Here is a 12,027-nt window from a genome sequence, read left to right on the forward strand (position 1 = left end):
TTTTGTATGGACGACCGTCCAGCAAGATGTTTTTAAAAATATCCAGCAAATACTATTATCATCGGCTGTCATGAAATCCTCATTGCAAGGACGACCATTGATACTATACACGGCTTCTAGTGATGTTGTTTTTGGGGCTCTCCTTGCTCAGGAAGATGAAGAAGGCATTGAACGTCTGATCTATTACTTTAGTCGTACGATGAGGGACGCTGAACTCCGGTATCCTAAAGCTGAAAGAGCGTGCCTAGCATTGGTTCATGCGATCCAGATTTTCAGATATTATTTGTTGTCAAACAGAGTAGTGCTCGTCGCTAAAGATGATCCTGTAAAATTCTTACTGTCAAAACCAACTTTGAGAGGGAGATCTACAAAGTAGTTACTTCATATGTCAGAGTTTGACATAGCATGTTTCCCACCCAGAGCAATCAAGGGACAAGCAGTTGTAGACTTACTTGCTGCCTTTCCAGGGGAAGACATCACAATGCTGCATGAAGATGTGTCGGGTGAGTTTCCTGAAATTTCAGTCATTAAAGAGGAAACGTGGTTACTATAGTTTGGTGGATATGCTACTCATAGAAATGATACTGGCGGAGCGGGAATGGTGTTGGTATCCTCGTCCGGTAAAGTCTTCTCACACTCGTTCAAGATGGATTTCCACTGCACCAACAATTCAACAGAATACGAGGCTTTCTTGTTAGGATTATCCCTGGCCAAGCAAGCAAGAGCAAAGCACCTGAAGATAAGAGGAGACTCAAAGCTATTAGTAAATCAGATGAATGATGTATACTCTCTCAAAGAAGTAACACTTGCTCCATTTAGAGCTGAAGCACAACGACTATTAGCCCATTTTGTTGATGCAACAATCATCCATACTGGTCGTACCAACAACATGCATGTTGATTGTTTGGAAACTCTTGCTTCCAAATTTCAATTTGAAGGATCAAAGAAGTTTATCACTGTACAAAGACTTCAGTGTCATCCACCTGGCTCACTCAAGTTGAAGATGCTCAAGCAAGCGACTGGCGGGCACCTATCATTCATGAATTGAGCAGTTCTCTTACATGAGGGAAAATTAGCCTCAAAGAATTAAAAAAACTTTTTTCTGTTACATGGATCATTATATTATCGCAACCCTGATGGATCTTTGTCACGATGCCTCGGAGATGAAGAAGCGACTGAGCAAATCAAACGCATACATGAGAAAATATGCGGACAAATGTTGGTGGTGACACTTTACAGGAGTCTTCAAAGACTCGGGTACTATTTTCCCTCCATGGAAGCTCAATCAAGAATGTTACAAGGATCTTGTCCCAATTTCAAACACCGCCTCATCATTTAGAAGCTCCGACAATCCATCATACAGGGGACTGGAGAGAGCCTTTCATCAAGTACCTTCATGACAATGATTTTCCACCAGAGAAGAAAGAAGCGGCCAAACTCACTCATAGAGCTAATAGGTTTGTCTATCTTGAGGAGGTCTTGTATCGCAAAAGATTTGGTGGGAGCTTATTGAGATGCTTAGTGGAGCATGAAATCCCAACAATCTTGAAAGAAATGCACGAAGGAGAACATCAGGGAAAGACGAAATTATTTCTCCATTTTCATGAGAAATATTATTGGCCAAACATGGAAGACGATGCAGCTGCCTACGTTCAGAAATGTCATCAGTTCCAGATCCATGTCAACCTCATTCACACTCCTTGTCTCCGATTACATTATGTGAGCAGTTGCTTAAGTATGTATATATTTTTGGTAGGCATTTAATTTCGTTATGAATTTTCTTCAAAAAAAAAAAAGTATAAAGAAAAAAGGGATCAATTTTGTGAAGACATGACCAGATGTTGACCGGGTCTTAAAATTTTTTCTTTTGTATAACATGACCAGCTGTTGAGCGGGTCATTCTGATTATCAGTCTCGCTGTTTAGAATACTTCTTTAAGCCACTATTTAGTGGTTCGTCTTGCTGTTTAGCAGACATATCCCCATCTCCTATTTTATCCAGCTGTTGAGCGGATACCCCTATCTCCTATATTATCCAGCTGTAAAATGGATTTTGTTTTGTTTTGCTCGGGACTAGCAAAATATAAGTGTGGGGGAATCTGATAAGCACGCAAGTGCGACACTTTTATACTCACATTTATACTAGCTAGGTCTTGATATTTATCTAATAATATTGTTTTAAGTCAATTACATGAATTACAATTGAAATCTGTTCACCTGGGGAATAATTGGCTAAACAAGAATCTGAATGGCGTTTCCGAAAACAAAGCCCAAGGCACCAAAAGAGATAAGGCCTATGGTGATCTGCCTTGTATTCCCATGCTGCTCATGGCTCGAACCACTTGCTTAGATGCATCATTTGACTGCCACGGCTGTAGTTCAGTAGAAGGAAGAAATGTCACTATACCAAGCATGTGAGCCGCACGAGTGGGTCTAAGAAGAACAGAAGGTGTGGCTGCTTATGCACCACATTTTCTTATCATCATCTTCTCGTCTTTGTCAAAAAATGAAACATTCATTTCTCACCCGAGAAGCAAAGCAGCAGCAAGACAGATCTGTGAGGTTCTGAAATGGAAATGGAAATGGGTTGTTGACCTAATTTTGGTGGAGCTAATCAATTTCAAAGAAGGGGATTTGAGGCAAGAATACAGGAATTGTAGCTACAGAAATTTGGGGATTTTCGGAGTGCAAAGGCATGAGCGGTTATTCAATTGACTTGACTTAGCGCCTGCAGAATGAGTTCGATTGTGAACTGTTGATGCTCAAGGCATCTCTTCTCAATCAATTTGTTGTTGATGTATGGGGTTCTCGATTTGCTAGTGGTCTTGATAGCGAATTAGGTCTGAGTTTTGGGGGTTCGAAGTTAAATGATGATGAGTACTTGTTTAGTGGATCTGTGGTTTAAAGTATTGAAGGGTCCTTACTGTGAATTTTGGTCCGAACAAGAAGAGATTAACAGCAGCAACGTTCCAGCAGGCGATGAAGTTGGCTGAATAGGTTTGATGTTAATGGAATGGAAGCTGGGGGTTTCTTGGTGGTTGATTACTTGCAGTTTTTTTTCAATTCGTACAAGGAGGTGCAGACTGTGGCCGGAGTTGGATGCTATGGCCTGACTTTGAAAGGGCCTGAATTAAGAAAGTGGAGGCTGTGATTGGACTGGGCTTTGGTGGTCGCTGTCACCAATACAAGAGAAGAACTAGAGTGCTATTTAAGGAAGGAATGAGGAGAAGAAAAGGGAGACGGTAATCAGGGAAGAAACTAGGTTTTGCTATTTTTCTTTCTGCAATTCATATGCTTTACTTGTTATTATCTATATTATTTTTGATGGCTTTTAAGAAAACCATGTCTAGCTAAACTCCTCATTAGGGTGAAAGATGAAATTGTAGGTTGAATTTACTTGTGTTCTCAAACAATGGTTTCAAAAATAAAAGCTTAACGTAATGTTTGTGTTTCTCAAAATTGGGTTGTTTGTCTAATGAGTTTTTCATGTTTTATGCCATGGATATTTCATAGTTGAATTCTTGAACAACATCCATATAGAACCTTGGTGATAAATGATTTATGATAATCCTTTGACTACTTATGCCTTGTATGATTAGTGCTCAGGATTTCTACCTTCTAGGTTGAGAACAAACGTATCCTCTTGATAATCCTTATCTACTGTTCTTAATTGAAATATCTTTCGTGTTTCGATAGCTAGGTTTGCTATTGTTCATGAGTTAAATGAGACCTTTGTGAGAGACATAAGTGAAACTTTAGCCTACAACGGATTCCGTAACCCTAATATTTCTACATCCTTGATTACATATCATTATAAATTTGCTTTATTTTACTTGACATCTTATTTTCTTAATACAACATCTCTGAAATATTGAATTTTGGTTAGTTCGATCTTGATATTAATTAGTAGTAGTTTTCGCACTCCTTGAGGGAACGAACCGTGCTTGCTATTGTGTTATTTTTGACACCGTGCACTTGCGGTAAAACAAAGTCGGTCTACCGATCCATCAAGTTTTTGTGGTGTGGCTGCTGGGAGTCCAAATAGCACTTTTTGAGCAACTTTTTCCACACAAGTGTATTTCTCCAAAAACACCTACAAACACACAAAGCATCAAAATTAGTACAAAAATCGAGCACTAACAATAGAGACATTGAGTACAATTTAGACACAAAAATGTGTCTATCAAATACCCCCAAACTTATTATTTGCTAGTCCTCGAGCAAAACTAACAAAAAATAAAACCGAGTTAATCTCGGGAGGGTTTACCAGAGGTGTACCCACAAAACCATGACTTCTAATTGGTCAAAAGTATCCAAAGATCTATGAGGACATACATATTCTCAACCTATCTCCAAGTAACTAGAATGCCAGAGAAATTAAAGGTTAGAGCTGACTGAAGAAAAGGGGAGACACATCCGCAACACTGCTAAATAAAGAGATATCCGCTACACATCTAGATAAACATTGTAAGATGCGTCCGCTGCTTTACAGCTGGATAAGATTAGGAGAGAGATAAAGATGAGAGGGACATCTGCTACACATCTGGGCTAATTACGTGTGATGAGTTAAACCAGTGCTAAAAAGATCTTATGCCAGATTGAAAGCGGACTAACAAAGCAACCAAATGTATCTTTCTTCGACTCTCTCATAGTGCTCAGTAGAAACAACGTCTTCTTCGGTCTTCAACAGTTGATGATAAACTATCGAACCTCATAGAACCTTGACAATTAAATCTTCTCTTCGATTTCTTGCTTGACTTATAAATTTCTACTTCCCTTTGGCCTTATTGAACAAAACGTAACGATGATTTTTTTCATTTTTCGTTTTTTTCAAATTTTTTTTTTTTGAAGAAAATTCATAACAAAATTAAATGCCTACCAAAAATCTATACATACTTAAGCATTCCCCCATACTTGAACTTTACATTGTCCTCAATGTAATTGAGTCATCCAACGTAGAGTTAAGGTGGGAAACTCTAAGGCAAATGAAAATAGAAGATAGAGTGAAGGGAACAAAACTGATGGGCTGACTCCCACGAAGCGAACGATATTTATTCCCTGCTTGCGCGCAACAAGTAGTCTCAAACAAAGTGAAGATTGATGCATAACAGCAACCTGCCAGCATATATATAAATCCTGAAAAGTTGGGGATCAACCCAACACACAAAGTCCACTAAAAAGAGGATCATACAACAATAAGGATTAAAGCCCACAGTAATAAACAAATTGATATCAACCCTGCAATTAAAAGGACTATAATTCCAACCTTCCCATCTGGTCATGTGAAACAACTCAGATATAAGCATAACATGCAAATGATGTTTAGACACGTCAACACTTTTTTTATACCCTAAATTTGCACCTAAGCATGTTAAAGTAACTCCACCGGACACGTTACTTTCACTAGAGATCAGTAGCGGAAATGTACTAAATTTTTCAGCAAGCATGAGATAATCGGAGTTGGCATCAAGATCTGGAAAAACAAACTTCTGTTCCATTTTGTCATTGTGAATTACTTGACCAGTATCCATATACTCAATCCTCATAAAAGCATTCTGATAACTACTAGATGGATCAATGAAGGAATGATTCAATGAGGCAGTTTCGTATAAGACACGATCGTCAGAATCGGCAAAATAAGATAAGCAATTATCCGATAATTCAATTTCAATAAACTCCACACGATCTGCAAAGTTTTCAGAATTTTTTTTGAGATTCTCATTGTAACAGAAAGTATAATCATTCACACTATCAATCATGCATACATGTTCACAGGTTTCAAAAATCGAAGATGAACTTGAAAGGTGAAACACGTTTATCTCCATTTTCATATTTCCAAAAGTAAGTTCCATGATCCCATTCCGACAATTGATAACCGCATTTGAGGTAGCCAAGAAAGGTCTACCTAAGATGACATGAATGTTCCCACTAGGATTAGAAACAGGTTGAGTATCCAAAACAATAAAATCAATGGGATAAATAAAACCTTCAACCTGTATAAGAACATCCTCTACCACTCCCCTAGGAATTTTAGTGGACCTATCATCCAATTGGAGGGTAACATTAGTGGGTTTCAAATTACCAAGTTCTAAATGCACATACACAGAATATGGCAAGAGATTCACACTGGCCCCTAAATCTAACAATGCATGTTCAATTCTATGTTCTCCTATAGTGCAAGCAATCGTAGGACAACCTGGATCTTTAAATTTGGGTGGAGTCTTCTGTGTAATAATCGAGTTTACCTGTAAGGAAAGCTTTCTTATGTACATTCAATTTTCGTTTCACAGTGCACATATATCTTAGAAACTTGGCATAAGAAGGAATTTGTTTAATGGCATCTAAGAGAGGAATGTTAACTTTAACCTGTTTAAACACTTCTAAGATGTCACTGGAGCTAACTCCTTTCTTACGGGGTAGTAATTCTTGAGGAAAATGAGCGCGAGGAACATAAGAAATTTCAGATTTACCTTTCTTGGTTACATTCTTTTCCTTTGGTGTTGAAGGAGTTACATGTGTAATGGCAGGCGGGTTCCTAACTTGCTCGTTCTCCTCATGATCACTAACATGGTTATCAACGATCCGTCCACTTCTTAGAGTAGAGTAGGCATGGAAATGATGAGTCGTCTTAGCACCAGATGTGCTTACCTCAAAAGGACCCTTGGAGTTGGGCGGGATTTGACGCGAGATCTGATCCTTCTTCCGCTCATTCAGTTGGCTAGCAAGATGGTCTAGTTGATGCTCTAAGTTCGCCATAGATCTTTGAGTAGTCTGCACAAACAAGCTCAGGCTTTCTTCCAAACTAGGAATAGAAGATGGATGTGTAATAAAATCAACATGCTTAATTTTAGCCTTTCTTTCTAACGACTCAAGTCTTCGTGTCAAACCAGCGAACTTGGCCTCGAAGTCATTGTCAACTCTGTGAACCCCATTGCTACTAGTTACTGATCTTATGGTTTCTGTAGCCTCCCACTCTTGGTTTTTTTCAGCTACTTCATGCAAGAATTTATTACCTTCTTCAGCACTTTTATCGGAAAAATTACCACCACAAAGTGATTCTACCATAGTCAATGTTTTGTAATCTACTCCCTCATAAAGAATCAACGTGAGCCTAGGAGTGTCAAACCCATGGTGTGGACATTGTAACAAGAGATCATGGAACCTCTCTAAATAATCATAAAGAGATTCTCCTTCTTTTTGCGAAAAACTATATAGTTTTTGACGAATGGCAGTAGTTTTATGCCTAGGAAAGAATTTATGCAAGAATATATTAGTCATGTCATTCCAGGTACTAATTGATGAAGGAGCTAACGCATTCAACCAAGATTTAGCCTTATCCTTTAAGGAAAAATGGAACAACCTAAGTTTAAGATACTCATTAGCTAAGTCCTTGAATTTCATTGCTCCACAGAATTCTCCAAAATCTCTAATGTGGTAGTAAGGATTTTCATTCTCCTCGCCATAAAATTTAGGAAGTGCTTGAATGGTGCTTGCTCTAATCTCATAGGTTGTTGTGGTGGTAGGCAAAACAATACAAGAAAGTTGAGAGACTCTAGTTGGATACATATAGTCTCTCAAACTTTTAATCGGAGGGTTCGTACCCTCACTATTCGTTCCCGTCATGTATACAAACTTAACTCTAACAAGACGATTTAAACAATTCTCTACCCAACCACTAGGTAGATCTTGCGAAAGCTAACAAAATGCAGAATTCAGTTCAAACTCACCTTGCAAAAGCCCAGCGAAATACTTACTTTTCTGCCTATTTTCGAGAGATTCCAGTTGCGCTCTTCAAGCTAAGGTACCTAAAGATAATCAAACAAGCTACGTAAAAAAAAAAAAAAACTAAATGAAAAATAAAAACAAATTATGTACAAAAATAATATAAAAATAAGCTATATACAAAAAGATATCAATTAGAGAGTATTATGCAACCACTCCCCGGCAGCGGCGCCAAAAACTTGATGGATCGGTAGACCGACTTTGTTTTACCGCAAGTGCACGGTCAAAAATAACACACAATAGCAAGCACGGTTCGTTCCCTCAAGGAGTGCGAAAACTACTACTAATTAATATCAAGACCGAACTAACCAAAATTCAATATTTCAGAGATGTTGTATTAAGAAAATAAGATGTCAAGTAAAATAAAGCAAATTTATAATGATATGTAATCAAGGATGTAGAAATATTAGGGTTACAGAATCCGTTGTAGGCTAAAGTTTCACTTATGTCTCTCACAAAGGTCTCATTTAACTCATGAACAATAGCAAACCTAGCTATCGAAACACGGAAGATATTTCAATTAAGAACAGTAGATAAGGATTATCAAGAGGATACGTTTGTTCTCAACCTAGAAGGTAGAAATCCTGAGCACTAATCATACAAGGCATAAGTAGTCAAAGGTTTATCATAAATCATTTATCACCAAGATTCTATATGGATGTTGTTCAAGAATTCAACTATGAAATATCCATGGCATAAAACATGAAAAACTCATTAGACAAACAACCCAATTTTGAGAAACACAAACATTACGTTAAGTTTTTATTTTTGAAACCATTGTTTGAGAACACAAGTAAATTCAACCTACAATTTCATCTTTCACCCTAATGAGGAGTTTAGCTAGACATGGTTTTCTTAAAAGCCATCAAAAATAATATAGATAATAACAAGTAAAGCATATGAATTGCAGAAAGCAAAATAGCAAAACCTAGTTTCTTCCCTGATTACCGTCTCCCTTTTTTTCTCCTTATTCCTTCCTTAAATAGCACTCTAGTTCTTCTCTTGTATTGGTGAAAACGACCACCAAAGCCCAGTCCAATCACAGCCTCCACTTTCTTAATTCAGGCCCTTTCAAAGTCAGGCCATAGCATCCAACTCCGGCCACAGTCTGCACCTCCTTGTACGAATTGAAACAAAACTGCAAGTAATCAACCACCGAGAAACCCCCAGCTTCCATTCCATTAACATCAAACCTATTCAGCCAACTTCATCGCTTGTTGGAACGTTGCTGTTATTAATCTCTTCTTGTTCGGACTAAAATTCACAGTAAGGACCCTTCAATACTTTAAACCACAGATCCACTAAACAAGTACTCATCATCATTTAACTTCGAACCCCCAAAACTCAGACCTAATTCGCTATCAAGACCACTAGCAAATCGATAACCCCATACATCAACAACAAATTGATTGAGAAGAGATTCCTTGAGTATCACCAGTTCACAATCGAACTCATTCTGCAGGCGCTAAGTCAAGTCAATTGAATCACCGCTCATGCCTTTGCACTCCGAAAATCCCCAAATTTATGTAGCTACAGTTCCTGTATTCTTGCCTCAAATCCCCTTCTTTGAAATTGATTAGCTCCACCAAAATTAGGCCAACAACCCATTTCCATTTCCATTTCAGAACCTCACAGATCTGTCTTGCTTCTGCTTTGCTTCTCGGGTGAGAAATGAATGTTTCATTTTTTGACAAAGACGAGAAGATGATGATAAGAAAATGTGGTGCATAAGCAGCCACACCTTCTGTCCTTCTTAGACCCACTCGTGCGGCTCACATGCTTGGTATAGTGACATTTCTTCCTTCCACTGAACTACAGCTGTGGCAGTCAAATGATGCAGCTAAGCAAGTGGTTTGAGCCATGAGCAGCATGGGCATACAAGTCAGATCACCATAGGCCTTATCTCTTTTGGTGCCTTGGGCTTTGTTTTCGGAAACGCCATTCAGATCCTTGTTTAGCCAATTATTCTCCGGGTGAACAGATTTCAATTGTAATTCCTGTAATTGACTTAAAACAATATTATTAGATAAAAATCCAGACCTAGCTAGTATAAATGTGAGTATAAAAGTGTCTCACTTGCGTGCTTATCAGCAGTCCATGGCCTTTCTACAGCCGGTGACTGGATATCATCGAAAAAATCGATCCAGCGTCTTCAAAGCAACATGAATACATCATCAATAACTGAGTATTTCAACAAATGGGTTGAAGCTATCCCTCTTCGAAGCACCACTGGAGTCACGATTGTAGCCTTCATCAAGGAATACATCATATGTAGATTCGGCGTTCCTAAACATATCATCACAAACAATGGAACTCTTTTTGCCAATAGACATGTGGAAGAATTGCTCGAGGAATATGGTATCAGACAGATTTTCTCTATACCGTACTATCCCCAAGGAAACATACAAGGAGTTAGTACCAACAAGACTTTGATCTGGATTCTCAGTCGAGCGGTTTATGATAATCCTAGAACGCGGGATAAACAACTGCATATGGATTATGGGTCATCGAACCGTAACTAGAAGCTCAATCGGTACCTCACCATACTCCCTCGTCTACGGTATTGATGCCATTCTCCCATCTGATATCAAGATTCCTTCAGAAAGGATTGTAACAGCCAGTGGAGCACAATGGGACGAAGCTGAAGTGTCCAATTCAAGAATTGCTGAACTGGACATGCTCGAGTCAAGGAGAGCTAAAGTGGAAAAATATGTGGAGTCTTACAAGCAAATGACATCCAGGGCATACAACAAAATGGCAAGACCTCGAACATTCCAAGTAGAAGTTTGGTGCTAAAAACAGCAAAGCATATTCAACAAGACATGTCTGCTCCCAAGTTCTCTCAAAAATAGGAAGGGTCGTGCGTAATCATCAAAGCAGTATCCAGTGGATATTACAAAATCTTGGTTGTTAATGGAGGAGTTGAAGGGATTTCAACGGAAAGTGGCTCAAAGAATATTATGCCTGAACATGTAGTAAACAATTAATTTACTTTCGAAATGTAATTTCTATTCCTTCAAAAGAGCGTGCAAAATGCTCATTCGTTCAAAAATCAAAAAAGGATTTCATTAATCTAAAAAAAGAAATTCCTTCATTAACATCATGATCAATCATTCTACCTCATTCAAAAACAAAACTTAAACCTACTAAACCAACCTCAAACGCTCATTCAGAGCAACCCATCTAGCAATGGATATTTTTTGTCGAATACCATTTTGATCCTCTTCTTTCAGTTTTTCCCTTGAATTCTTGAATTGCCTGTCAACCCTAATTGACTCTAGTGCGAGCGCCTTTTCTTCCTCCATGATGGCAGTAGAAGCGGAAATCATGTTAGCAGCAACAGCCGCTTTATCAATCTTGATAAACTCGAGCCGGCGACGGAGCCACCCTACATTGAACTTCGAGGTTTCACAGTTTGAGACCATTTCATCTCATCGGTAAAGCTTTTTGCTCTTGACGTCTCGCAAGTTTTTATTTTTCAGTTCATCAATAATGGGCAACAGTCCAGCAACTGTGGTCAGAAGAGTCGGCAGAAAGTTCTTCCACACCTCAGTAGTAGCAATATGCCCGTACTTTCTCCAGATCTTGGTTCAGAGAGATGCATAACACTTGGGCACGATGAATCCACCGACAAGTTGATTATCCAAGCAAGAATTTTCCATAAAGATGTCAAATGAGAGTCCAGTTGTCGGATGCTCACAGACTCCAAGGTCAGCATCTATGGAGTTAACTGAATTATTGTCAGCACGATCATCATCATCAGCTACAACCGTAGACTTTTCATTTCTTCTCTTTCCAACGCCAACAATGTGAACATCAACCTACAATGATGAAACATTTGATTTCAATAAAGATTCAGAAAATTGTTTAAATAAGTATCTGACCAACAAAAAACTCACGGATGTTCCAGCGTCCATACGAGCTGGCTTGAAACGAGCAGGGACCTTAACAGTTTGTTTGGGTCTCAAGTTATAGGAAGAAGAAGAAGAAAGTCAGTCTCTCCGGTTCATCTGCAACAATTATTTCTTCAATATCAACCAATTTATGATTACATAAGAAGAAGAAAACATATTTCATACCAAGATGGATGCTTCAATTTCACGCCTCACTGGAGATCCATTCTGAGAAGATGTACAACTTTCAGACATGATGATAAGAGGTTTGATTATGATTAAAATTTTCTTCTGTACGACTAGACTCAAGAATGGAAGAAGATATATTGGTGTAAGTGAAAACCCTAAATCTA

The 12,027-nt window shown here is 38.4% G+C and overlaps 1 non-coding gene across 1 annotated transcript; it reads left to right on the top strand.

Annotated features, from left to right (window-relative positions):
- Positions 1-7,122: 7,122 nt before the first annotated feature.
- LOC113362346 lies at positions 7,123-7,226 on the top strand. The gene has a single exon (XR_003365706.1). It is a non-coding gene; the product is annotated as a small nucleolar RNA R71 (small nucleolar RNA).
- The last annotated feature ends 4,801 nt before the right edge of the window (positions 7,227-12,027 follow it).

Source organism: Papaver somniferum, chromosome 3, assembly GCF_003573695.1.
Source record: "Papaver somniferum cultivar HN1 chromosome 3, ASM357369v1, whole genome shotgun sequence".
NCBI lineage: Eukaryota > Viridiplantae > Streptophyta > Magnoliopsida > Ranunculales > Papaveraceae > Papaver > Papaver somniferum.